At 38.0% G+C, this 25,749-nt stretch overlaps 1 long non-coding RNA gene across 1 annotated transcript in view; it reads right to left on the bottom strand.

The window, feature by feature from the left end:
* Positions 1 to 25,749, bottom strand: part of LOC133760804 (uncharacterized) — a 238,358-nt gene that overhangs the window by 125,094 nt on the left and 87,515 nt on the right. Inside the window, exon 2 of the long non-coding RNA XR_009866004.1 lies at positions 16,202 to 16,240. This is a non-coding gene — a long non-coding RNA (uncharacterized LOC133760804). The remainder of the gene's footprint in view (positions 1 to 16,201; positions 16,241 to 25,749) is intronic.

Raw genomic sequence — 25,749 nt, 5'->3', positions numbered from 1 at the left:
GACAAAATAGCATTCTTACTTCTAGAAAAAAGATAGCACTTTTCAAGTGTTACACTATCAGAATGTACTTGAGCCATTCTTTCATAAACAGCTACATTTGTATCCATGTATATAAGAGACATAAGTGTGTGTGTGTATTTTTGTATAAGTGAATAGGACAAGTATTATAAAACAAAATTTTCACTCTTTTCTAACTATCCTAACACCTTCAGATAGGCTTAATTACCTTGGGGGCAGTAAGGAGCAGAGAAAGAATACAAGGTTTGCAAGGAGCCACATAGTACTGAAGCAAGTCAAATCACCAAATCTATTACTCCCAATCTTGGAGTTTTCTCCTATTACAACAAAGCCCAGCAGCCATTGTTCATTTTCACTGATGTGAATCATATTGTGTGAGATAAAACAGTTCTGCAGTGAAGTGAGGCCAGGTGACTAATTCAAAACACTGAAATGTGAGTGGAAGTGAGACATACACACACTCTTTGAAACCAGCTCTCTTCCTCTGAATCACAATCAGGTAAAGGTGGTGGAATCAGAAGATGAAAACCCTTGAGATACTAATCTTCATTCACAAGGTGCTTCTCAAAGCTCACACAGATGGCCTTATGTGATAAATAACCTTTAATATGCTAAACAAGTAAGATTTGAGAATTTTGCCTTTGCAAAGTACACTAGTGTATTTGAATAACACAGGAGACAAAAGCAAGAAGTGGAAAAATTATGTTTTCTAATACATTTATCTTGGAATGCAGTCAGAAATATGTCATTTGCTTGTATAATATAATAAAGAAAATAATATATCAAATTATGATAATTCAGAATGGAAAGATAAACAACATTACATTGAAAAGCCTAATAGAGCATAATTACAGGGCAAAAAAAATAGGAAATAATAAAAGTATATTAGAGAGAGCACAATAGAAAAGGATAAAGAAAACAACAGCAAAGTAAAATAAATTGGCAACATAAAATTAAATGCAAATAATAAAAAAAATTATACCATTTATTATACTAAATGTAAGTAGATGCAATTTCCCAAATGGATATCGATAATTATTAGACTTGGTAAAAACAAAATCCACACATATATTGTCTATCAAAGCCAAAATATTTTAAAAATGAAAAAAGAGCTGAAAATAACATATGGTAAAATGATTATTGGAAAACTATAAACAAAATAGTCCTAGGAATATTTACAGTGCAGTAGACTACATGAGAAAAAAAAGCATTTGCAGCAAAAGAGCTCATAATATATAATGATTCAAAATGTTGAAATTTTCAGGACAATAGATCAAATCTTCAAATGGTAAATTAATTGTACATAACTATATAAAGCAAGATTTCTAAGGAAAATTTACCTTGAATAAATATCATAGTTGTGAGAGTTTAACACATTTTTTTTATTTTTACAAATATTATTTATCAAATTAGAAAAGTTATAGTGGATCTGAATGGTCTATTCACTAGCAACAAGCTTAAATGTTTTTGTAAATGGAATAATCACTTATATCCTGGAAAAATTATAAAGATAAATCATCTGGTTGGCCACAAATAAACTTGGTAATTTTGTTTTAAACAGAGAATATTGGACTATATTGTTGATGATTGCAATACAATTAAAATGAATTAGTTGGGCAGTGATGCGGCTCACTAGGATAATACTACGAGTGCGGCCCCAGCACTCCAGGTTCTAGTCCCAGTCGGGGCACCAGATTCTGTCCTGGTTGCTCCTCTTCCAGTCCAGCTCTCTGCTCTGGCCTGGGAAGGCAGTAGAGGATGGCTCAAATGCTTGGGCCCTGTACCCACATGGGAGAGCAGGAGGAAGTTCCTGACTCCTGGCTTTGGATCAGCACAGTGCACCAATGGAAGGAAGACCTTTCTCTCTGTCTCTCTCTCTCACTGTCTAACTCTGCCTGTCAAAAAAAGAAATGACAATGTAATGACATTGTAATGACAATGTACTACAATGTAGTACAATGTCATGACATTGTAATGACAATGTCATGACAATGTACTACAATGTAGTACAATGTAAGCCAAAAAGATAAACATCCATGAAACATTCTACAACATTTTATTTTATTTTATTTTATTTTATTTTTCATTTATTTGACAGATAGAGTTAGACAGTGAGATAGGGAGACAAAAGTCTTCCGTTTCCATTGGTTCACCACCCAAATGGCCACTATGGCTGGTGTACTGCACAGATCCAATCCAAAGCCAGGAGCCAGGTGCTTCCTCCTGGTCTCCCATGCAGGTGCAGGACCCAAGCACTTGGGCCATCCTCCACTGCCTTCCCAGGCCACAGCAGAGAGCTGGACTGGAAGAGGAGCAACCGGGAACAGAACCCAGCACCCATATGGGATGCTGGCACCACAGATGGAGGATTAACCAAGTGAGCCACAGCCCTGGCCCCCTACAAAAGTTTTATAAAAATCAGAAGAACAAAAACAAAATTAAAATTACTGTTGGGAGGAGCTCCAAGATGGCAGAATAGGGAGGGGGCACACTGATAGTCCAGGAAAAGATAGTTTAATAAAAGTGGAGATACTGTAGTCTCAGGGAAGATTTAGGGAAAAAACTGCAGAGGAAACTCTTATGGAAATAGTGGGACATGATGGATATATGTGAAGGGCATGAGCGACCATGGCTTGGGACCCTAGCCATTGAGTCTACACACCAGCACAGGAAAAGGGGGTGAGGTGAAACTGCAGTAGCCCGAGACACTGGCAGAAAAACAGTAGATAGAGCTTAGAGGTAACGAAGCTTGAAGCCCCATGTGGGAAAGTTAACCAGGCTAACTACAGGTGAGAAAAAAATAAAATAAAATAAAAGGGCCAGTACGGACACAATTCTCTCCACTCACCTTTCAAAGGAGAGCAACACAAAGAACAGATGCCATTTTGTTGTTTTTCTGTTTTTGTTTATTATTATTATTATTATTATTTTTGACAGGCAGAGTGGACAGTGAGAGAGATAGAGAGAAATGTCTTCCTTTGCCGTTGGTTCTCCCTCCAATGGCCACGATGGCCAGCATGCTGTCGCTGGCACACTGCGCTGATCTGAAGCCAGGAGCCAGGTGCTTCTCCTGGTCTCCCATGGGGTACAGGGCCCAAGCACTTGGGCCATCCTCCACTGCATTCCTGGGCCACAGCAGAGAGCTGGCCTGGAAGAGGGGCAACTGGGACAGAATCCGGCGCCCCGACTGGGACAAGAACCTGGTGTGCCGGCGCCACAAGGCGGAGGATTAGCCTATTGAGCCGCAGCGCCAGGAGGTGTTGCTGGTATAGTGATGAGCATAGCTGCCTTCCAGATGCCATTTTGGACATATGTAACAGCTATACCAGTTCAGGGATGTGTCTGCCCTCAGCCAAGCAGAAAAACCTGACTCTGGTGGGGAGAAATAACAGGAGTTAAGACCTAGTGAACATGTGGAGCTTATGAACTAGAACTGTGAAAAACAAAACAAAACAAAACAAACAAAAACAAAAACAAAAACAAAAACTGAGGGTGTATGAAGAACTCACGGTGTGCCTGAAACATGAGTACTCACCACACACTCAGTAACCTTGGCAACCTGCTGGGAGACATTGCAGGGGAATCTGAGCTTACACTGAGGACTATACAGATCTTTTGTGTGGTCCTTGGGACAGAGCAAATATTATACCCACTGGAGCTAGTGCTCAGGCACTGATTGCCTTCAAGGAGAATAGCTCAACTGTGCAGAATTAGTTCCCTTCTGCATAAAAAAGAGAGAGAGAGAGAGACAGAGAGAGAGAAGATTTACCATGCCAAACCTGGGTGTGTCAGCTTTGACACACCCTTAACCCTGAAGAACCAAACAGATCTCTCTGGCCACACCCACCACAAGCCTCTAGAGATTCAACAAAAGTAGACAGTCCACTTAATCTAGAGTCATAGTATAATGAGAAAAGCTACCACAGTGAGGAAAGAAAAAAAAGAAGAAACAAAGAATATCTCTACAATACCAAACAACAAATGCAGAAACCGAGGAAACAAAAACAAGGAAGACATCATGATGCTCCCAAATGAACATGTCACTCCAATGCAAGATTATGAAGATGATGAGATAGAAGAAATGCAAGATACAGATTTCAAAAAATTTATGATAAGAACATTTAGAAGTTTTCCAAAACAAATTCTTGATCTACAGAAATCCTTACTGGACAGGATAGAAAGTCTCTCTCATGAAAATGAAATCTTAAGGAGGAATCAAAATGAAATGAGGAATTTAGTAGAACCTGAAATTGTGATATTGAAGGGAAATCAAAATGAAATGCAGAATTCAATAGAGCAAATGACAACCGCATTTGAGAGCCTTAAAAACACAATCAGTAAGATAGAAGAGAGAATATCAGAATTAGAAGACAGAGCACAGGAAAGTATACAGTCAAACTAAAGAAAAGAACAGGAATTAGAAATCTAAAAAATATTGTTGGGAATATAAAGGATACTGTTAGAAAGCCCAATATTCAGGTTCTAGGAGTTCCTGAAGGCATGGAGAGAGAGAAAGGATGAGAAGGCCTTTTAAGTCAGATACTAGCAGAAAACTTCCTGGGTTTGGAGAAGGACAGAGACATCCAAGTGCAGGAAGCACATAGAACCCCCAATAAACATGACCAAAAGAGATCGTCACCGTGACACACTGTAATCAAACTCACCACAACAAAACATAAAGAAAAAAATTCTGAAATGTGCAAGAGAGAAACATCAGATTACTCTCAGTGGATCTCCAATTAGACTCACAGCAGACTTCTCATCGAATCCCTACAGGCTAGGAGGGAATGGTGAAATATAGCCCAGGTACTAAGAGAAAAAAAGCTGCCAGCCCAGAATATTATATCCTGCAAAGTTCTTTTTTGTGAATGAAGGTGAAATAAAGACCTTTCATGGCAAAAAGAAATGAAAGAATTTGTCACCACTCATCCAGCCCTGCAAAAGATGTTTAAAGATGTGTTACACTCAGAAACACGTCCATCAATATGAAAGAAGGTAAAAGAAGAAAACTTCCCAGAAAAGATCACAGGAAGTTCGAAGCATATATTAGAAATATCTTTGGGGCCGGCGCCACGGCTCACTAGGCTAATCTTCTGCCAGCAGCACTGGCACATCGGGTTCTAGTCTGGGTCGGTGTGCCGGATTCTGTCCCAGTTGCTCCTCTTCCAGGCCAGCTCTCCACTGTGGCCCAGGAAGGAAGTGGAGGATGGCCCAAGTGCTTGGGCCCTGCACCCCATGGGAGACCAGGAGAAGCACCTGGCTCCTGGCTTCAGATGAGCACGATGCGCGGGCCGCAGCACACCAGCCGTGGCAGCCATTGGAGGGTGAACAAACGGCAAAGGAAGACCTTTCTCTCTATCTCTCTCACTGTCCACTTTGCCTGTCAAAAAAAAAAAAATGGCAGGGTAAAGTCACTACTTATCAATAGTCACATTGAAAGTTAATGGCCTCAGCTCTCCAGTTAACAGACACAGACTGGCTGAATGCATTAAAAAACAAAACCCATCTATTTGCTACTTATAAGAAACACATTTTTCCAACAAAGATGCATGTAGACTGAAAGTGAAAGTTTGGAAAAAGATATTCCATGCCAACAAAAACCAAAAAAGAGCTGTTGTAGCCATCTAAAAATCAGACAAAATAAACTTTAACACAAAAACTGCTAAGAGAGACAAAGAGGGGCACTATAGAATAATTAAGGGATCAATTGAACAGGAAGATGTAGCTATTATAAATGTATATGCACCTAATTGAAGGGTACCGGTTTATTTAAAAGATATGTTAGGGACTTAAAGGGAGACTTACACTCCAATAAAATAGTATTGGGGACTTCAATATTCCACTTTCAGAACTAGACAGATCAACTGGACAGAAAATCAACAAGGAAACAGCAGATTTAATCGACACTATAGGCCAAATGGATCTAACAGAACTTTTCATCCTACATTTAAAGAATATATATTCTTCTCAGCAGTAAATGAAACCTACTCTAGAATTGACCACATACTAGTCCATAAAGCAAGTCTCAGCAAATTCAAAAGAATTAGAATCATATGATGCATCTTCTGAGACCATATTGGAATGAAGCTGGAAATTAGCAACTCAGGAATCCCTAGAGCATATGCAAACACATGGAGATTGAACAACATGCTCCTGAATGAACAATGGGTCATAGAAGAAATCAAAAGAGAAATCAAAAACTTTCTGGAAGTAAATGAGGATAACAGCACAACATACCAAAACATATGGTATACAGCAAAAGCAGTGTTAAGAGCAAAGTTTATAGTAATAGGTGCCTACATCAAGAAATTGGAAAGGCATCAAAAAATTGAGCTATCAGTACATCTCAAGGATCTAGAAAAACTTCAGCAAACTGGACACAAATCTAGTAGGAGAAGAGAAATAATTAAAATCAGAGAAGAAATCAACAGAATTGCATCCAAAAAAATTACAAAAGATCAGCCAAACGAAAGGATGGTTTTTTGAAAAATAAAGAAAATTGATACACCATTGGCCCAACTAACTAAAAAAAGAAGAGAAAAAGACCCAAATCAATAAAATCAGAAATGAAAAAGGAAATGTAACAACAGAAACCACAGAAATAAAAAGAGTCATCAGAAATTACTACAAGGATTTGTATGCCAGCAAACAGGGAAATCTATCAGAAATGGATAGATTCCTGGACACATGCAGCCTACCTAAATTGAACCAGGAAGATATAGAAAAACTAAACAGACTCATAATTGAGACAGAAATTGAATAAGTAATAAAGGCCCTCTCAACAAAGAAAAGCCCAGGACTGGATGGATTCACTGCTGAATTCTACCAGACATTTAAAGAAGGACTAACTCCAATTCTTCTCAAACTATTCAGAACAATCGAAAAAGAGGGAACCCTCCCAATCCTTCCTATGAAGCTAGCATCACCTTAATTCCTAAGCCCAAAAAAGATGCAACTTTGAAAGAATTACAGACCAATATCCCTGATGAACATAGATGCAAAAATCCTCAACAAAATTCTGGCCAATAGATGGAACAACACATCAGAAAGATCATCCACCCAGACCAAGTGGGATTTATCCCTGGTATGCAGGGATGGTTCAATGTTCACAAATCAACCAATGTGATATACCACATAAACAAGACTAAAATCTGCTAACACTAACTGATAGAATTAAGAAGGAGAGAATGATCCAAAATGGGAAGCAGTATACACAGCAGACTCATAGAATTGCAGATGTCCTAAACAGCACTCTGGACTCAGAATCAACCCTTAAGGCATTTGGATCCAGCTAAAAAGCCCATGAGAGTACTTCAGGCATGGAAAACCAAGACAGTATGGCCAAAACAACAACAACAAAGAGACCTAAATGAAAAATCTCTGTGAGTGAGATCCCAGTGGAAAGAACAGGCAATCAAAGAAGGAGGTGCCTTTCTCTGAAGGGAGGAGAGAACTTCCACTTTGACTATGATCTTGTCTAATAACATCAGACTTGGCAAACTCAAAAGACTTCTATAGCCTTGTCAACTCATGACAAGAGCTTCCGGTGATTACTGATGCCATAAACAAGAGTGTCAACGGGAGTCACTGTGCACTTACTCCCCATGTAGGATCTCTGTCCTTAATGTGTTGTACTATGTTTATTAATGGTATAACTAGTACTCAAACAGTACTTTACACTTTGTGTTTCTGTGTGAGTGCAAACTGTTGAAATCTTTACTTAGTATATCCTAAATTGATCTTCTGCATATAAAGATAATCGAAAATGAATCTTGATGTGAATGGGATGGGAAAGGGAGCGGGAGATGGGAGCATTGCAGGTGGGAGGGAGGTTATGGGGGGGGGGGGAGCTACTATAATCCAAAAGTTGTACTTTGGAAATTTGTATTTATTAAATAAAAGTTAAAAAATTAAAAAGAAAACTCTAAAAGCTACAGTATAATGAGTTACAGCACTATTGGAACTAACGCAGACCTTAAATATTCACTTTATTAAAATCTAGTCCATAATAGGAGCTGATATGCATCTCATATTGATTGTATTTACTGTATCAAATATTGTTCTAGAACATAAAAGTCTTGTTAACTCTTAGCAAAAACCATCAAGTTAAGTGTTATTATTAATCTCACTCTACAGATGATAAAATAGGGGCAAAGAAGGTGTTAATATCATATTCACAGAGTTTGCAAGAGGAAAAATTAGCACTGAAATCTAGCGGATCTGGCTCCAGAGTCTAAATTCAAAAGTATTATGGTGCAGCAATATATTAATCCTGAGAAGTGAAAGAAGAAAGTGGAGGGGACTAAATATAAGATTAAATAAACTAGGAGGATGTAAATAATGCATTTCAAAACTGTATATACTAAGTAAAGATTTCATCAGTTTGCACCCACACAGAAACACAAGGTGTAAAAATACTGTTTCAGTACTAGTTATAGCATCACTTCACATTGGAAAACACATTAAGGACAGATCCCACATGAGACATAAGTACACAGTGACTCCTGTTGTTGATTTAATAATCTGACATTCTTGTTTATGGCGTCAGTAATCTCCCTAGGCTCTAGTCATGAGTTGCCAAGGCTATGGAAGCCTTTAAGGTTCGCCGACTTTGATTTATTCCGATAGGGTCATAGTCAAAGTGGAAGTTCTCTCCTCCCTTCAGAGAGAGATACCTCCTTCTTTGATGGCCCCGTTCTTTCCACTGGGATGTCACTCGCAGAGATCTTTCATTTAGGTCTTCTTCTTTTTTTTTTTTTTTTTTTGCCAGAGTGTCTTGGCACTGAATTGATCTTCTGTATATAAAGATAATTGAAAATGAAAAAAAAAAAAAAACCTGGTGTTAAATTGGAAATTGCATAGAAAATTAATCAATTTTTTAAAAATATCATGTAGGATCTCTGTCTTAATGTGCTGTACACTGTTATTTAATGCTATAACTAGTACTCCAACAGTATTTTTTCACTTTGTGTTGCTATGTGAGGGCAAACTGTTGAAATCTTCACTTAATATATACTAAAGTGATCTTCTGTATATAAAGAGAATTGAAAATGAATCTTGATGCAAATGGAAGGGGAGAGGGAGCAGGAAAGGGGAGGGTTGCAGGTGGGAGTGTAGTTATCAGGGGGAAGCCATTGTAATCCATAAGCTGTACTTTGGAAATTTATATTCACTAAATAAAAGTTAAAAAAATATATGATTAAGACACAGTAAATGTTTAAAGATCTTTATATTATCTCCTTTAATTCTTGAAAGTTAAAAAAAAACCTGAAATTTATAATTTAGAAAATAATAGAAAAGTTTAGCATGACAAAGCAGAGATTTTTGGCGAAGAATGTTAAAATAGACAAGCCATTATAAGCCAGAAGCATAACCAAAGCTTACAAGAGCATAATTTTTGGCCAAATAATTCTGTTTCTGAGCATTAATATTAGCTGCAAATTAGACAAGTATGGCAGATGTGTGCATCTCACAGGGCCTTTTATATTAAAACATTTGAATACAATCCAAATAAATGTCCATTGGTTGGGGCTATTAAAAGCAGAGATACCATGGCCACAGGATAAAACACTTGACAGCAATGCTAGTATAGGTCTACCTTCAGTAACTGCCATGGCAAAGTATGTTCACATTTTTAGATAAGATGATAGACTACCAAACATCATGTGGATATGAGCATTTAATAATTGATACGTACAGAAAATATCTGAAAGGATTTGAATGATAGGGTTTTTAGTGATTTATTTCTACTATCTTTAATCCATTTTAGGATTTGAATTATATTTCAAGGTGAATTTTATGAGAAAAAATTTCACTTTCAATATCAGCAAAACAAACATGAATTCTGCATATTACAAAAAATGACAACAAATGTAAATATTTTATACTTATCACTCTGTCATAACAAGCATACTCAAAGCTAAATTTAGATTTTGATTCATCGGATGGGACACCAAATATGACTTTTTGCTTGCTAGCAAATTTAGTTCATTATCTGATTATAGCAAATGTAAAAGAAAGCAGTTATTGGCTATTTTACAGAAAAACAATTAGGAACTTCCTAATAATTGGGTTTGATCCAACAATAGGACCTATGAAGTGAATTAAGTTTTCATACATTCAGAATTTTCTCTACTTCTCTTTATATCTAACTTTATTTCCATGAAATGAGTTTTAGATCTTTTTATATTTCATATTAACAGATAGGCATATTTTGGAAAAATAGAATTCATATTGAACCATATTTTAAACCAATTTATGCTTTTAAGGAGACATATTTAAATACAATAAATTCATCAAGATAATCTAAATTTATGTTCCTAGAAAGAATTGGCTTATAGATAAGATTAACCAGAATTCACTTATCTCCCAAATTTTCAGTGCATTTCTGAAGCCAATGTGACTGTAAGAGGCATAGTTAAAAGCTAAGACATCCAGGATTCAAAACTTTTGTACCTACTATTTGAAAAAGTATAATTTAAATGTTTCATATCTCTAAATCTTTAATTTAAAATATTTTGATCTATTCTTGGTAAATGTGACAACAAATCACTCTGTAGTAGAATACACTAAAAAAGAGGTGATAAATCAACCCATCATTTAGATGTTAATCTGCCATATCTAAATGTATTGAAGATATACAAAACACATAACCTTGTTCTGAGTGTGAAGAACACAAAAGGGAATAAAACACAATACCTTTCCCTCAAAAATTTTAATAGAAACATGAGGAGAACAGTAACGTGATAACCACTATTATGGCATGAAGCCAGAAAAATTTTATAGAAATCATACAGTAAATATATTTAAGGACCTACCATGGCTCAAGTTATATCATGTAAATATCTACTTTTTAATGTACTGGCAAAGTTCAGAGCCAGTTGACTGAATAGAGAGTGTATCTTGGGGCCGGCGCTGTGGTGCAGCACGTTAAAGCCCAGGCCTGAAGCGCTGTCATCCCATATGGGCGCCCGTTCTAGACCTGGCTGCTCCTCTTCCGATCTGACTCCCTGCTATGGCCTGAGAAAGCAGTAGAAGATGGCCTTGGGAGACCTGGAAGAGACTCCTGGCTCCTGGCTTCGGATGGGCGGAGATCTAGCCATTGTGGCCATCTGGGGAGTGAACCAGCGGCTGGAAGACCTTTCTCTCTGTCTCTTCCTCTCTGTAACTCTGCTTTTCAAATAAATAAAATTAAAAAAAAAAAAAAACAAAGAGAGTCTATCTACTGATTCAGTAGGTGGCTTCTCTCAAACACAGTATTCTGCTATTTTAGCTGTGATTGACCTCTTCTAGACACATGCACATCAGTGGATACATCTCACAAATAATTCATTTTAATGTATATGCCCAAAGGTATATGTATTTTGATACATGTTAAATAAATTATTTTAAAATTTATTTTATTTATCTGAAAGGTAGAAAACAGAGAAAGAAAGGCAGCTTCCATCTGCTGATTCAGTCCTCAAATTCCCAAAGCAGTGGAGAGCAAGCCAGAGAAAAGCCTATTACTCAATGAGTCTCCACGTGGGAAACAGAGTCTCAAGTCCTAGAGTCATCACCAGCTGCCTCCCAAGGTGTGCATTAGCAAGAAGCTGGATCAGAAGTGAAGCCAGGACACAAATCCAAGGATTCTGATATTAGACTTGGGCATCCCCAGCAGCAACTTAACCTCTGCACCAAATACCTGCTACAGTCATTAAATTATTAAAACAAGTAATTAAGGTTTAAATTTGTTGTTTTTACAATATGTTGTATTTTTTTTTTTTTATTTTAGACAGGCAGAGTGGACAGTGAGAGAGAGAGACAGAGAGAAAGGTCTTCCTTTTGCCGTTGGTTCACCCTCCAGTGGCCGCCGCGGCTGGCGCGCTGCGGCCGGCGCACCGTGCTGATCCGATGGCAGGAGCCAGGTGCTTCTCCTGGTCTCCCATGGGGTGCAGGGCCCAAGGACTTGGGCCATCCTCCACTGCACTCCCTGGCCACATCAGAGAGCTGGCCTGGAAGAGGGGCAACCGGGATAGGATCGGTGCCCCGACCAGGACTAGAACCCGGTATGCCGGCGCCGCTAGGCGGAGGATTAGCCTAGTGAGCCGCAGCGCCGTCCACAATATGTTGTATTTAAACTCTATTATCATAAAAGGATTTGTGGAAGTATATGAAAATGAATAGATACATTGTCCATTGTGGTGGGTAGAATGCCCTCTCCCTGAGATGTCCCAGAGCTGTGATTCCATTAGGTTACATGGCAAAGGGGAATATAATTGACCTTAGAAGCAAGGAAGGAAGGAAGGAGGGAGGGAGGGAGGGAGGGAGGGAGGGAAGATGGAGTGATTTATCAAGGAATATAAAACTTCTACTTTAAAAATCCCCCATCTACCAATTTATTGAGTTGATTTTCAGTTCAAGTACAACACCTAAAATATGGCCAGTGTTAACTGCCTTTAGTAAACTGTCCTCTCTACAAATCCGTTTGGATGAATATTGTCCACAGCAATGAGAAGGCAAAAGATATACCAAGGGATATAGAAAGAGAGCATAAATGTAAAAATAAATGGAAAGAAAATATAAATTTAAGGTATTATACAAAATAAAATTGTTTCTTTTTTAATTTGAATTCAACCAGTGGCTAGAGGACAGAAAAGCTTTTAATCAGAAATTGGTCCTAGTGTTACTTAGAAGAATATACTCTAAATTGTCCAAGGAAAAACATTTATATTGGAGATTGCTTTCTCAGATTATATCTGCATTCTAGCTTTTATTCTTCCTTTTCTAAGTCCGTTTCTAGAGTTGTGCTCACTCTTGTTCTGACTTTCAACCATTTATAGCACACACTTAGGGACTGATATTTGCAACACTTAACAATCCATCTTATGAATATCAGAAAAATGAGAGTTAGGTGAAAAAATTCAAACTACTGAATTTGTTGGCATACGTTTCTACAAAGCGTGAATGTTCCCAGAGAGCAAAGTTCTCTGAACTTTAAGCTTATTGATATTTAGATATGTCTAACATATTCTCAATAGCTTTACAGATTTATTTGCAAAGAATTTTTAAGGTCATTTTTTTAAAAAAGCTATCTCAATCATAAAAGCACTTTTTCAAAATAAAGCTTATAAGGAAGAAAAGCTTTGCAAAATAATACCACCCCTCTCAAAATAACAAATACAAATAAATATTATATAAACTGCAATGTACTTAAACATTTTACTTTGTTACACATCTTTATGCATGTATACAATATTAAATTTAAATAAATAAAATCTGAAGCACTGGGAAATAATGATCTTAAAGTGGTGAGTATACGGACATTGCAAAGTAGATCATTATTTTAATTTTACTGTACCCTTATTTGACTGTTGTGTTTTTTAACCAAAACAACCAAATTGATAGTGATTTATTATATGAAATAAAATAGAATCTGATTATAATAATTAAATGCTATTTAATTAATACACTTCTTCTAAGTGGGTTTTTATTTCTTTACATAACTGGCTCATTTGTATTATCACATATTGTTTCTGTTCATGATATCATGCATATTGGGTATAGTATTATGTTCTGAATTTTTATAGGTCTGCAAAACTGTTCACTGAACACCAAGTAGCTGGGGAACAAATACTAACTAAAGTGGCTTACGAATCAAATAATAAACTTCATCTTTAAATTACTCTTTTCTAAATTTTTATCACTTCCAAGACTTAAAGTTAATCAGTTTTATTCTACAGTAGTTCAGGCTAAACATATTTTAAATTGAAAATCATTTACAGGATGTGATAATTCACCTTTCATTCTGTGATCTTTCTTCCATTGAATCTCTTTCCATATAAGCTGAAACTCTCTAAATACTCAGTGCCTTACGATTCTAGTTAGTTGGATGCTTCACAATCATCTTCTCTTCATAATAGCATCTATCTCTAGAATTAGAGAAATACTTTATAGACATACTTTGGACAATGTTGTTACTGATTCCTCTATCTTTCCATATATCCAATGCACACATAGGTAATTAGTAAAAAAGAAAAGTTGTTCTCTATGTATCCAAATATTGCTTTCATCACCTTTTGCATATTTGTTTGTCTTGATCAAATACCACAATACTTACCTGTGCCTAAACTCTGTTTCCTAATAGAGAAATCTCACATGATTGGCTGAACTCCTTGTATCCTCCATAGATCCATAATCAACAGTCTATACCCAATTTCACACCTTATATTAGATAGCAGAGATTCAATGCAGAAGAGACGACTGGTGACATTAAAAAAAAAAAAAAATGTGAGAGGAGCCAGCACTGTAGCATAGCTGGTAAAGCCGCCGCCTGCAGTGTTTAGGCACCGTTTTGAGACTCGGCTCCTCCACTTCCTATCCAGCTCTTTGTTAAGGCCTAGGAAAGCAGTAGAAGATGCCCCAAGTCCTTGGGCCCCTGTACCCAAGTGGGAGATCCAGAAGAAAGCTCCTGAGAATAAGCAGAAGAATGATAATGATGGCCAGGAATTCATCAAGGTGAAATTGAAACAAGAGTAAATGGGAGAAAGACAATATTGCATTACATTGTAGGGTAAAACCATGATTTATAAGTACTCTGTAGAAAGCATGGAATCATGTAAGAAATGGGACCATACTAAAATATGCTAAGCATACTAACCAAGGATAGTGACCACCCCCATGATGAAACACTTAGTATTACACAATGTGATTAGTATACAGCAATGTTGCCTCCCTTACACAGAGACCATGGATATGAGAAATTTAGTGGGCAATTCTTTATCTCAGAGTCCATTATTTTTGGTATATGGTTTTCCCTTTCAGTATTCAATACAGCTTGACTTTCTTTTGGCTTGAAACTTTTTAAGATCAATGATTTTTTCTTCATTTTTTTTTTTGGGTGGGGGCAGAGAGACATAGATATATAGACAGCAAGCCTTCATCCTTTAGGTTATTTCTCAAATGCCCATAACAACCAGTGGAGCTACTGGAATTCAATCCAGGTTTCCTGTGTGGGCACCAGAAATTTAATCACTTTGAGCCATTATTTGCTGCCTCCCAGGATCCACATATGCAGAATGTGGAAGTCAGGAGCCAGAGCAGGTATTGAATCCAGGTAAACCAAGTAGTCTGATATGGTACAGGGGCATTTTAACTGGCTTTATAACTGCTAGGCAAACACTTGCTCTTTGATTTACTTTTAAAATTATTTTTGATGTACAGAGGTTTTGGGATGCCTACAATCTGTATTAGAGTGCCTCAGTTCATGTCCCAGCTTTGTGCTATATGCCAGCTTCCTGTCATGCCCACCCTTGAGTTCATGTACTTTGGTTCTTGCCACCAGCATTGGAAACCTGCATTGGTAGACACCATTGATTTTTGAGGAGTGAATCATGATAGGAGCCCTCTTTTTTTGTCTATTACTCTGTCTCTCCAAAAAAAAAAAATCAAAATCTGGTTCAAGTTTCTGTTTCAATAGAAACTTATATGCTTATAAACTGAGTTCACTAAAAACTAGCAATAAATAAAAGGAAATATTAACGATTAATAAATATCTCAGCATTTAAATGATTAGTTATAATTTTAATATATTTACATTCCCTCTGAAGTATAAATGTGTGTATGCATTTTTAAAATTTATTTATTTATTTGAAAGGCAAAGCAACAAGGAAAGAGGCACAAACAGAAAGAGAGCGGGAAGGAGATATTCCATGGTAACAGCCAGTGTTGGGCCATTCTGAAGCCAGGGGGCAGCACCTCCATCCTGGTCTACCACATGGATGGCAGGAACACAAGCTTTTGAGCTACCTTCTATTGCCTTTTCTAGCACACTAGCAAGAAACTGGTTGGGAAGCTGATCAACCAGAGCTTGAACAGGCACTCATGTGTATATTTAGAATTAAGCATAAATCCATGTCAGTAATACTCATTCACAAAATTTGCTTTTGAAGTGAAAAGACTAGTATATTTCTCTTTGCTTGCCTTGCTTGGCAAGGTCAGAAAAATTCTAAAGAATGAAGTTTGGGAAACATTTTCAGCAGTGGGCACTGCTATATAAGGACATGCTCAACCATGCATGCACTAAACACCTGAGGAATAACTTAATAAACCACAGTTTATAACAAAATAGGAATTCAAAATGCATTATATTTTATTATTTCATCTAAAAACTTTAGTAGGAAGAATATCCATCCAAACTACTTACAGCAATATCCAAGTCTGGAATTCGCCTAAATAGACATATCTGAAAAACAAAATGGATATGTGACAATTATATTAACAAAGGCCTCAATTCTTAGGAACGCTTTAATATTCTTTATCCACTTATTCAATAAATACTTAAATGTCTATCATGTGAAAGGCATTGTACTATAAAAAATGTCAAGATTATGGGCAGGAAGCTGGCACTGTGATATAGCAGGTAAAGCTATCATCTGCAGTGCTATCATCCCATATGGGAGCTGGTTCAGGACCAGGCTCCTCTACTTCTGATCCAGCTCTCTACTATGGTCTGGGAAAGCAGTATAGGAAAGCCCAAGTGCTTGGGCCCCTGCACGCACATGGGAGACCTGGAGGAAGATCCTGTCTTATTGCAGCTCTGGCCATTGCAGCCATTTGGGGAGTGAACCAATGGTTGGAAGATCTTTCTCTTTCTCTGCCTCTGCCTCTGTCTCTCTTTAACTCTGCCTTTCAAATAAATAAATAAATCTTTAAAAAAGTGATTACGGAGAGAGGCAGCAAGATGGCGGAATAGGCAGGAAGCACACTTAGTCCGGGGGGAGAGAAAGTTTAATATAAGTGGAGATACTGCAGTGTCAAGGAAGAGTAGGGGATGAAACAGCAGAGGAAACTCTTCCGGAACTAGTGATTCACAGTGGACCTGCGTGGAGAGCGTGGGAGCCCAAGTTCGGGACACCAGCAGCAGACTCAACGCGCCAGCGCTGGAACGCGAGGTGAGCCGAACCTCCATAGCCCGAGATACCAGCAGGCAAGCGGAAAGAGGAGGCTAGAGGGAACGAGGCTTGAAACTCCGTGGGGAAAAGTTCACCAGGCTAACTAGAAGAGAGAGAAAAAAAAATAAAAAAAGTGACTGATACGGACACAAGTTTCTCTCTCTCCGCTCACCTCTCACAGGCGAGCAAGACAGAGCAGGCGCCATTTTGGACATACGTCATAAGCAGGGCGACCTCAGGTCTGCACCAGCCCTGAGCCTAGCAGAAAAACCTGACTCTGTGGGGAGGGGTGAAATAACAGGAGATTAGCATCTAACTTGGCAACCCAGTGGGAGACTGCAGGAGAATTGGAGCCCACACTGAGGGCAGCAGAGATTCCCTGTGTGGTCCTTGGGAAAGAGCTTCCGATCTCTGGCTCCTGTGGGTATATCATTTGCCTGCTAACTACCTCCAATTACGTTCAGCTGTGCGGAATTACTTCCCTTTTAAATCAAAAAAAGAAAGAGAGATTTACCACACCTAACCTGGGAGTGTCATCCTTGACACACCCTCAGCCCTGAGGAACCAAACACAGCTCTCAGTCCACACTCATCTCAAGCCTCTAAGGCTCCACTGAAAGCAGACAGTCCACTTAATATAGAGCCATAGTGTAACAAGAAAAAACACCACAGTGAAGAAACCAAATATCTCCAACATGCCAAACAACAAACGCAAAAACCAAGCTAACAAGAACAAGGAAGAAACTATGACACCCCCAAATGAAAAAGACACCCCAATTCAAGATTATGAAGATGATAAGATCGAAGAAATGCAAGAAGCAGATCTCAAAAAATTGATAAGAACATTAAGAAGTTCTCAAAAACAAATTCTTGAACTACAGAAATCCTTCATGGACAAGATAGAAAATCTCTCTCGTGAAAGTGAAATATTAAGGAGGAATCAAAATGAAATGAAACAACTAGTGGAACAAGAAACTCTGATAGTGACTAGAAATCATAATGAAATGAAGAGTTCAATAGATCAAATGACAAACACATTAGAGAGCCTTAAAAACAGAATGGGCGAAGCAGAAGAGAGAATATCAGACTTAGAAGACAGAGAACAGGAAAGGAAACAGGCAAACCAAAGAAAAGAAGAAGAAATTAGAAATCTAAAAAATATTGTCAGGAATTTACAGGATACTATTAAAAAACCCAACATTCGGGTTCTAGGAGTTCCTGAAGGCATGGAGAGGGAGAAAGGATTAGAAGGCCTTTTCAGTGAGATACTAGCAGAAAATTTCCCAGGTTTGGAGAAGGACAGAGGCATCTTAGTACAGGAAGCTTATAGAACCCCTAATAAACATGACCAAAAGAGATCCTCACCACGACATGTTGTAATCAAACTCACCACAGTGAAACATAAAGAAAAGATCCTAAAAGGTGCAAGAGAGAAACGTCGGATCACTCTTAGAGGATCTCCAATTAGACTCACAGCAGACTTCTCATCAGAAACCCTACAAGCTAGAAGGGAATGGCGAGACATAGCCCAGGTACTAAGAGAGAAAAACTGCCAGCCCAGAATACTATATCCTGCAAAGCTCTCATTTGTGAATGAAGGTGAAATTAAGACTTTTCACAGCAAACAGAAACTGAAAGAATTTGTTGCCACTCATCCTGCCCTGCAAAAGATGCTTAAAGATGTGTTACACACAAACACAGAAACATGGTCACCAATATGAAAGAAGGTAAAGGAAGGAAACCTCACAGCAAAAGATCACAGGAAGCTCAATTTCTCTTTGACATAGAATTAAACTCTGATGCTCTGTTAAAGCAATGTGTTAAAGTAATCTATTATGTTCTCTTGATGTCTGTTAAATTCTAATTGTTCAAAAACAGCTGAATTTTTATTAAGAGCAGTGGGTTATTTAAATATGTGCTTTTTTCAAAAATTTGAATATCTGCTGCTCATAAAACTAAAGCGTTGTTGGTTCTGTGTTTAGCTGTCCTCCTATAGGTTCCTATGGACTTTTTCCAGCCACTTCTATTGTATTCAGTACTTTGGGATGGCTCTGTAAACAGATGAAGCCAATAATGTATTAACAGTACCAACTGAGAGAAAGTATGGTTAACTGGGGTTACTAAAAAGAAAAAGCAATTCAAATCAATTGGCAATCTACAAAAAGAGTTAAAGATTTTAAAAGCTATTATTAAAATTGATGTATTGGTCTATTATACTATATTATATGTGTGTACATATTGTATGTCCACATGGGGAAATTTTATTAAGAGTTTTATTTTAAATGGCTTATAGATAAGATTGTCCATAAATTTAAGCTGCTAAAATCAATCAAAGATACATTTTAATTTGTGGGACCTGAATCTGTGTATCATATGTTTTAGACTTGTTGGTAGAAAGAAACTAAAAACATTTTAGATGGTTGTGCTTAAGTTTACTGGCTAAACAAACTACACCATGTTAGATATTTAAGAGGTGTTTTCAAATACATGATTCTTAAAATTTATAGAAGGCATTGGACCTTCTGGTAAATGTTTTCTTAAGTTGTTATCTAATGGTTGAAACGGTTTGCTAAGTATTCATGTGATATTGCTATTGTCAGCAAGCGATCTAGGACTTGCTCCCTCATTTCTCTATTCTAAGCCCAACTTGTTCTTTCATTTCTCTATTCTCTTCAAGGTAGGAAACTAATTCTATTATGAAGGAATCTGTAGGATGCACAATTTAATCTTTAGACCTTATAAAAGAGATGGCTAACATTTTTCTGCAATAGCATAGCCAAAATAAGAACTCAAATAATAATCTCATAGCTAGATTCACTTCGCCATCAGCGAAGTATACAGTAAGTAGAAAAAACCTCCCTTTCAGACCAAAGGGAAAGAAAGTTTTAAAGTGAGAATATAATTTTCCTCATGGGCATTGTCTACCTTAGAAAAACTACTACAGAACATGCCTGTGACTATAGACTTGTAGTTCAGGCCACCGAAGATTAGAGATGGGAAACGGGCACTCCCTTGACTTGCATCCTCTGGTCTGCTTTAACACAAACCAGGAGGAAAAGAAAGCTCGGCATCAGAAGCAATGGGTGGCAGGCCTATTAATGGCTGATCTGTACAGTGATCTGCCCTCAAGGAGACCCAACAGGCCAGTCCACTGCAGTGGCTTTCAATGTGGTAAGCCTGGGCTTCAGCAGAAGTCAGCTTGTGAAGAGCCCTGGCAGCTCTGCCAAGAGTTGGATCACTGGTAATGGACCTGCCCTGGAGTCGAAGGATGCCCAGGTCAGAGCCACAGATCTTATTGGCTCTAAGCTGAAAAGCCCTTCACTCAGCCCAACTTCCAAAGTGACCACTGCAGCTGAGGGGATGGTCAAGTAGGGTCAGCAACATTGCAGGCAGAACTGTAAATTTCTTGTTAGAGATGCCACCTGCCTTTACCTGGCCAGCTCTCCTCCCAGGCCAGCCAAGTAATGAAAGTCAACAGAGTGCCTTCCCCTAGGAGGTTCATACCTCCCTTAGGATATACCCCATGTGAAGAGATAGATAGGTCTGGGCCTCTGAATTTACAAGGCCTAAAGCCCACCAGATTATTATCAAGCCCCTTCTATCAGGTTCTATTTGCCTCTCAATCAGAAAACTTAATTGTAGCTTAGACAGCACCTTTCTTAGCTCCTCTAATAATGACTCTGTCCTTTCTTCTAGGCCCTGTCTAGTGCACTTGGGCCTCATTCCTTTGTAATCATAACCTCTACTCTACCACCAATGGCTCTACTCCCAACCTGTGTGTACTGATGGTCCTCTTCCCCACTTAATGCTGTATAATTGTTCAAACCTGGTAAATGCCACTCTTAGGATCATTGGTTACTATCCTCACTCTGTCTTTTATGACCTTGTCTAAATATGATCAGAGTCGGCAAACTTGGAAGTCTTCCATAGCCTTGGCAACTCATGACGACAGCCTAGGATGGTTACTGGCGCCATAAACTAGAGTGTCAATTTGTTGGGTCAACAACAGGAGCCACTGTGCACTTGCTCCTCATGTGGGATCTCTGTCCTTAATGTGCTGTACATTTTGATTTAATGCTATAACTAGTACTCAAACAGTATGTTTCACTTTGTGTTTCTATGTGGGTGCAAACTGTTGAAATCTTTATACTAAATTGATCTTCTGTATATAAAGAGAATTGAAAATGAATCTTGATGCAAATGGAAGGGGAGAGGGAGCGGGAGAGGGGAGGGTTGCGGGTGGGAGGGAAGTTATGGGGGGGGGGAAGCCATTGTAATCCATAAGCTGTACACTGGAAATTTATATTCATTAAATAAAAGTTAAAAAAAAAAAAAGTGATTACGGCAGGTGTTTGGAGCAGTGCTTCAGTGGTTGGTATCCTGTTTGAGTTGCCAACTTCCTGTATCAAAGTACCTGGGTTGGATTCCTGGTTCTGCTCTCCATTCCAGTTTCCTATTTGTGCAGACCCTGTAAGGTAGGAGGTAATAGCTCAAATACCTGGGACCCTGTCTCCCAGATAGAATACCAGATTGAGTCCAGACTCCTACTGTCTTCAATCTAGTAAATAAGACCTGGTTATCATCATTGAGCATCAAATTGCTCGGTTGAGTAATATGGAAATGTGGGAAGTGGTATGAAAGAAGCTAGCAAATGCTAAGTATTTACACTGTCGAGTATTTGAAGTTTTCGCTAATAGCACCACATTTAATATTATCACAAAAACCTATGGAACAATATGATAGAACTCATTTCTCTGATGAGGAAACTGAGGTTAAATAAATTGCCAGAGATTACATGTCAATGAATGTTGGCCAATTATTTCATTCCCCAAGAATTGTTCAATTTTTAACAATAAGTTCTATGCACATGAAATAGTTTTAAATAGTTTAAGAGAAAACGTAGTAGTACATGTAGTACAAATGTAGTACAAATTATAAAAATGATCAAAAAACAGTTCCATATTTGTGGACTATGTATTAAAAAATGAAAAAGATTCATAGTGGGTTGCATTAGAAAGTTATGGAAGATACAGTTGATAGAAAAAGAAAGCTAAAATTTTCATAAGTATCAGCCATATGTCTAACACGGTGCTCAGAGATTCATAACCATTATATTGTCCTTATGGTATTCCATTAATTTCAAAACATTTTCTTATTTAAAGTTGAAAGAGACTGGAGGCCGGCGCCGCAGCTCAATAGGCTAATCCTCCGCCTAGCGGCGCCGGCACACCAGGTTCTAGTCCCGGTCGGGGATTCTGTCCCGGTTGCCCCTCTTCCAGGCCAGATCTCTGATGTGGCCAGGGAGTGCAGTGGAGGATGGCCCAAGTGTTTGGGCCCTGCACCCCATGGGAAACCAGGAAAAGCACCTGGCTCCTGGCTTCGGATCAGTGCGGTGTGCCGGCTGCAGCGCGCCAGCCGCGGCGGCCATTGGAGGGTGAACCAACGGCAAAGGAAGACCTTTCTCTCTGTCTCTCTCTCTCACTGTCCACTCTGCCTGTCAAAAAAAAAAGAAAGAAAGAAAGAGACTGGAAAACAAAAAGAACAATAAAAGCAAAGAATTTTGAATTCAGAGTATACAGCCATGTATTCATATTTTACCACTGGGGTGTGGGAAACAGATATTTGTTACAAGCTTGAAGCAGGGGGCTCAGTTGCAACATACTTTAGATTATAACTGTTTTCTAATCAGAATCATTACTTATTAATTTTATTGATATTGCATAAAAGTATTTACTTAATAAAACCTCTATTTTCAGATACATATCAATGTTCTATGTATCCATGATTCCAATGAATGATAAATTATAATTCTACCCATTTCATTTTCCTTCAGATAATCTCCTGGCTCCTTCTGGGATAGGAGCAACAAATAAAAACACTTGAAAACCAAAAGTATGAACATCAAAAATTATGTGTAACTTATTCCCTAAGTGTAAAATGAGCATCATGGGCTTAATAATATAGGCAAAATAAAATACCTAAAAGCCTCTTCAGAGGTAGGTCAACATTATTATAATGTGTTTTTTTTTTTTCATTAAATCAAAGAGTATCACACTGGTCTTCAGTAGACAATGATTTCCTGGCTGTTTAATAATACAAAACAACAATAAGCCAATAAAAGCAAATCAGCAGGGCCATTTGGGGTCATGTATAACCCTAAGAGGGACCATTTCAATGAGTCTACAACCTATATCTCTATGTAATATGAATATTTCATTGTATTATGCAGTACCTTGTGGAGGTCCATTAAATGTTTACTGAAAGGAATTTAATTGAGAGCAAAATCAAAAGTATACTGATAAATGGGAATTTGGTAGGTAGTGTATGAATTTCTAAAAAAATGATTTCTGCACTCTCCAGTCTCTTTTTAATTACATAATTGGATTTTTAAAAAGATTTTATTTTTTATATTTGGAAGGAGAGTGACAGAGATAAATGAGACAGAGAAAGAGATTTTCCTTCTGCTGTTCACTCCCCAAATGACTGCAAAGTCCAGGACTGAGCCAGCCTGAAGTCAAGAGCCTGAAACACCATCCAGGTTTTTCACATGGGTGGGAGGGGCCCAAGTCGCTGCCACTAGTTTCCTAGGAGCATTAGCAGAGAGCTGGATCAGAAGTGGAGCAGCTAGGACACTGATACAGAATGATAACTTGCTGAGCCACAATCCTGCCCCTCTCTTCTGCTTTTATATCCATAAAATGTAATTATGAATATAACCTACTAATGAGAAGTAATGCAAAGAATACCTAAGGGGAAATTGAAAGAGTGGTGATGGTAATGCTTATGCAAATGCAATCTTATTTATGCTACTAGACAGCTGTTATATTCATAGATATAGAATATAAAGTTTTTATATTTGTAAACACAGAATATAGGGCACTTATTATCTAGTTGAGCTTTGCATTTATACATTCATTTACCCCTATATTTATTCACTAATAAATTTGTACATTTATTTATAAAGTCATTCACTTAGGGTCCTTAATGCTAACTTTCTTTGATAAAAACAGTGAAAATGCTACTTCATTCATAGTTTTTGGGTAAATATTCAATGAGATAACCAATATTATATGTAATATACTCTCTGATAAATAGTAAACACACTAACTTTACCATTACCAAATTAAATTTATTTATTGGGAATCTAGTATGAGGCTCTATAATGAAATAATGAACAAAATATATAAACAACTATCATATGACTTACATCCTTGAAAGAAAGTTAAGAAATATGCCAACATGATATAAACAATCAATGTGATGATAGGTTCCAGGAAAAAAAAAAAAGTTCTATGAGAGGGCAGAGATTTCAGAAAAACAGAAGTCTTTTTCCCATGGTATACATGACAAGTGCTTTAAAACTCTTTTGATCAGGGCCAGCATAGCAGGTTAAGCCGTTTGCTGCCCAGCCAGCATCCCAAATGGGTACTGGTTTTTGAGTCCCCTTCCTCCCCTTCTAATACACCAGGGAAAGCAGCAGAATATGGCCCAAGTGCGTAGGCAGCTGCATCCAAGTGGAAGAACCAGATGAAGCTCTTGTCTCCTGGATTAGGCCAGGCCCAGCCTGGTTGCTACAGCCATTTGGGGAGTGAACCAGTGCATGGAAGATCTCCCTCCACTGCCCCTCCACTCTTCTCTGTCTCTCCCTCTCTTGCTGTAACTCTTTCAAATGAATTGTAAATAAAAAAAGACTTGTGTTAAAAACTCTCTTGATGGGTTTTTTACTGATGCAAAGGACAACTCTGCATTTTCATTGGCTATTTTTCCTCCAAAGAAACACAACTTGAATCATTTCACAAGTACAACCCTAGGACTACAGTGATTCTTCCCACCATAGCTATCCTCCCACCCACTCTCCCACCTCTTCTCCTCCTCTGCTCCCATCCCCATTCCCATTCTCCACTAAGATCCATTTTCAACTAACTTTATTCACAGAAGACAAACTCTATATTAAGTAAAGAGTTCAACGATTTGCACACACACACACACACAAAAACACAAAAAAGGTTCCTCAATAGTAGAGACAAGGGCTGTTCAAAGTCACTGGGTCTTGAAGTCAATTTCACCCCCCTCTTTTATTAGAAACTAAATTTACTTTAAAGAAGCATCCAAGAATGATACATCTTTTGCAAACACTTAGACATAATTATAGTACAACATTTTGAGGACAGAGGTCCAGCTGCACAGTTAGTACACAGTGACTCTTGTTAATTTAACAACTAACACTAATGTATGATGTCAGTGATCACCTAAGGCTCTTGACATGATATGCATATGCTATAGAAGCCTTTTGAATCCACAAACTCCTGCAGTATTTAGAAAAAGACATAAGCAAAGTAGAAGTTCTCTCCTCCATTCAGAGAAAAGTACCTCCTTCTTTGATGATCACTTTTTCCCTCTGCGGTCTCACCCACCAAGGTCCTTCATTTAGGAAAATTTTGTCACAGTGCCTTGGCTTCCAAAGCTTGAAATGTTCTTGTGGGCTTTTCAGCCTGACCAGAATGCCTTAAGGGCTGATTCTGAGGTCAGAGTGCAACTTAAAGCAATTGTCATTCTGAGTCTGCTGTGTGGACTGCTTCTCATGTTGGAGCTTCTGCTCATTATTAATTCTATCTATTATTATTGCCAGACACTCAATCCTATCCATAGGATCACTTTAACACTTAAGATTGTCTCTTTACCACCCAGCCTAAGGAGATTTGGGGTCCCATGGAAAGTTTTTAAACTGTACCATTAGAAATTAGTCCATAGGATTGTATGCAGAAATATATAGCTTTACAGTTACAAACTTCATACACTTC

Source organism: Lepus europaeus, chromosome 5 (assembly GCF_033115175.1).
Source record: "Lepus europaeus isolate LE1 chromosome 5, mLepTim1.pri, whole genome shotgun sequence".
In the NCBI taxonomy this organism is placed as follows: domain Eukaryota; kingdom Metazoa; phylum Chordata; class Mammalia; order Lagomorpha; family Leporidae; genus Lepus; species Lepus europaeus.
Note: the sequence above shows the minus strand (reverse complement) of the source record. Positions and strands in the feature narration are given on the sequence as shown.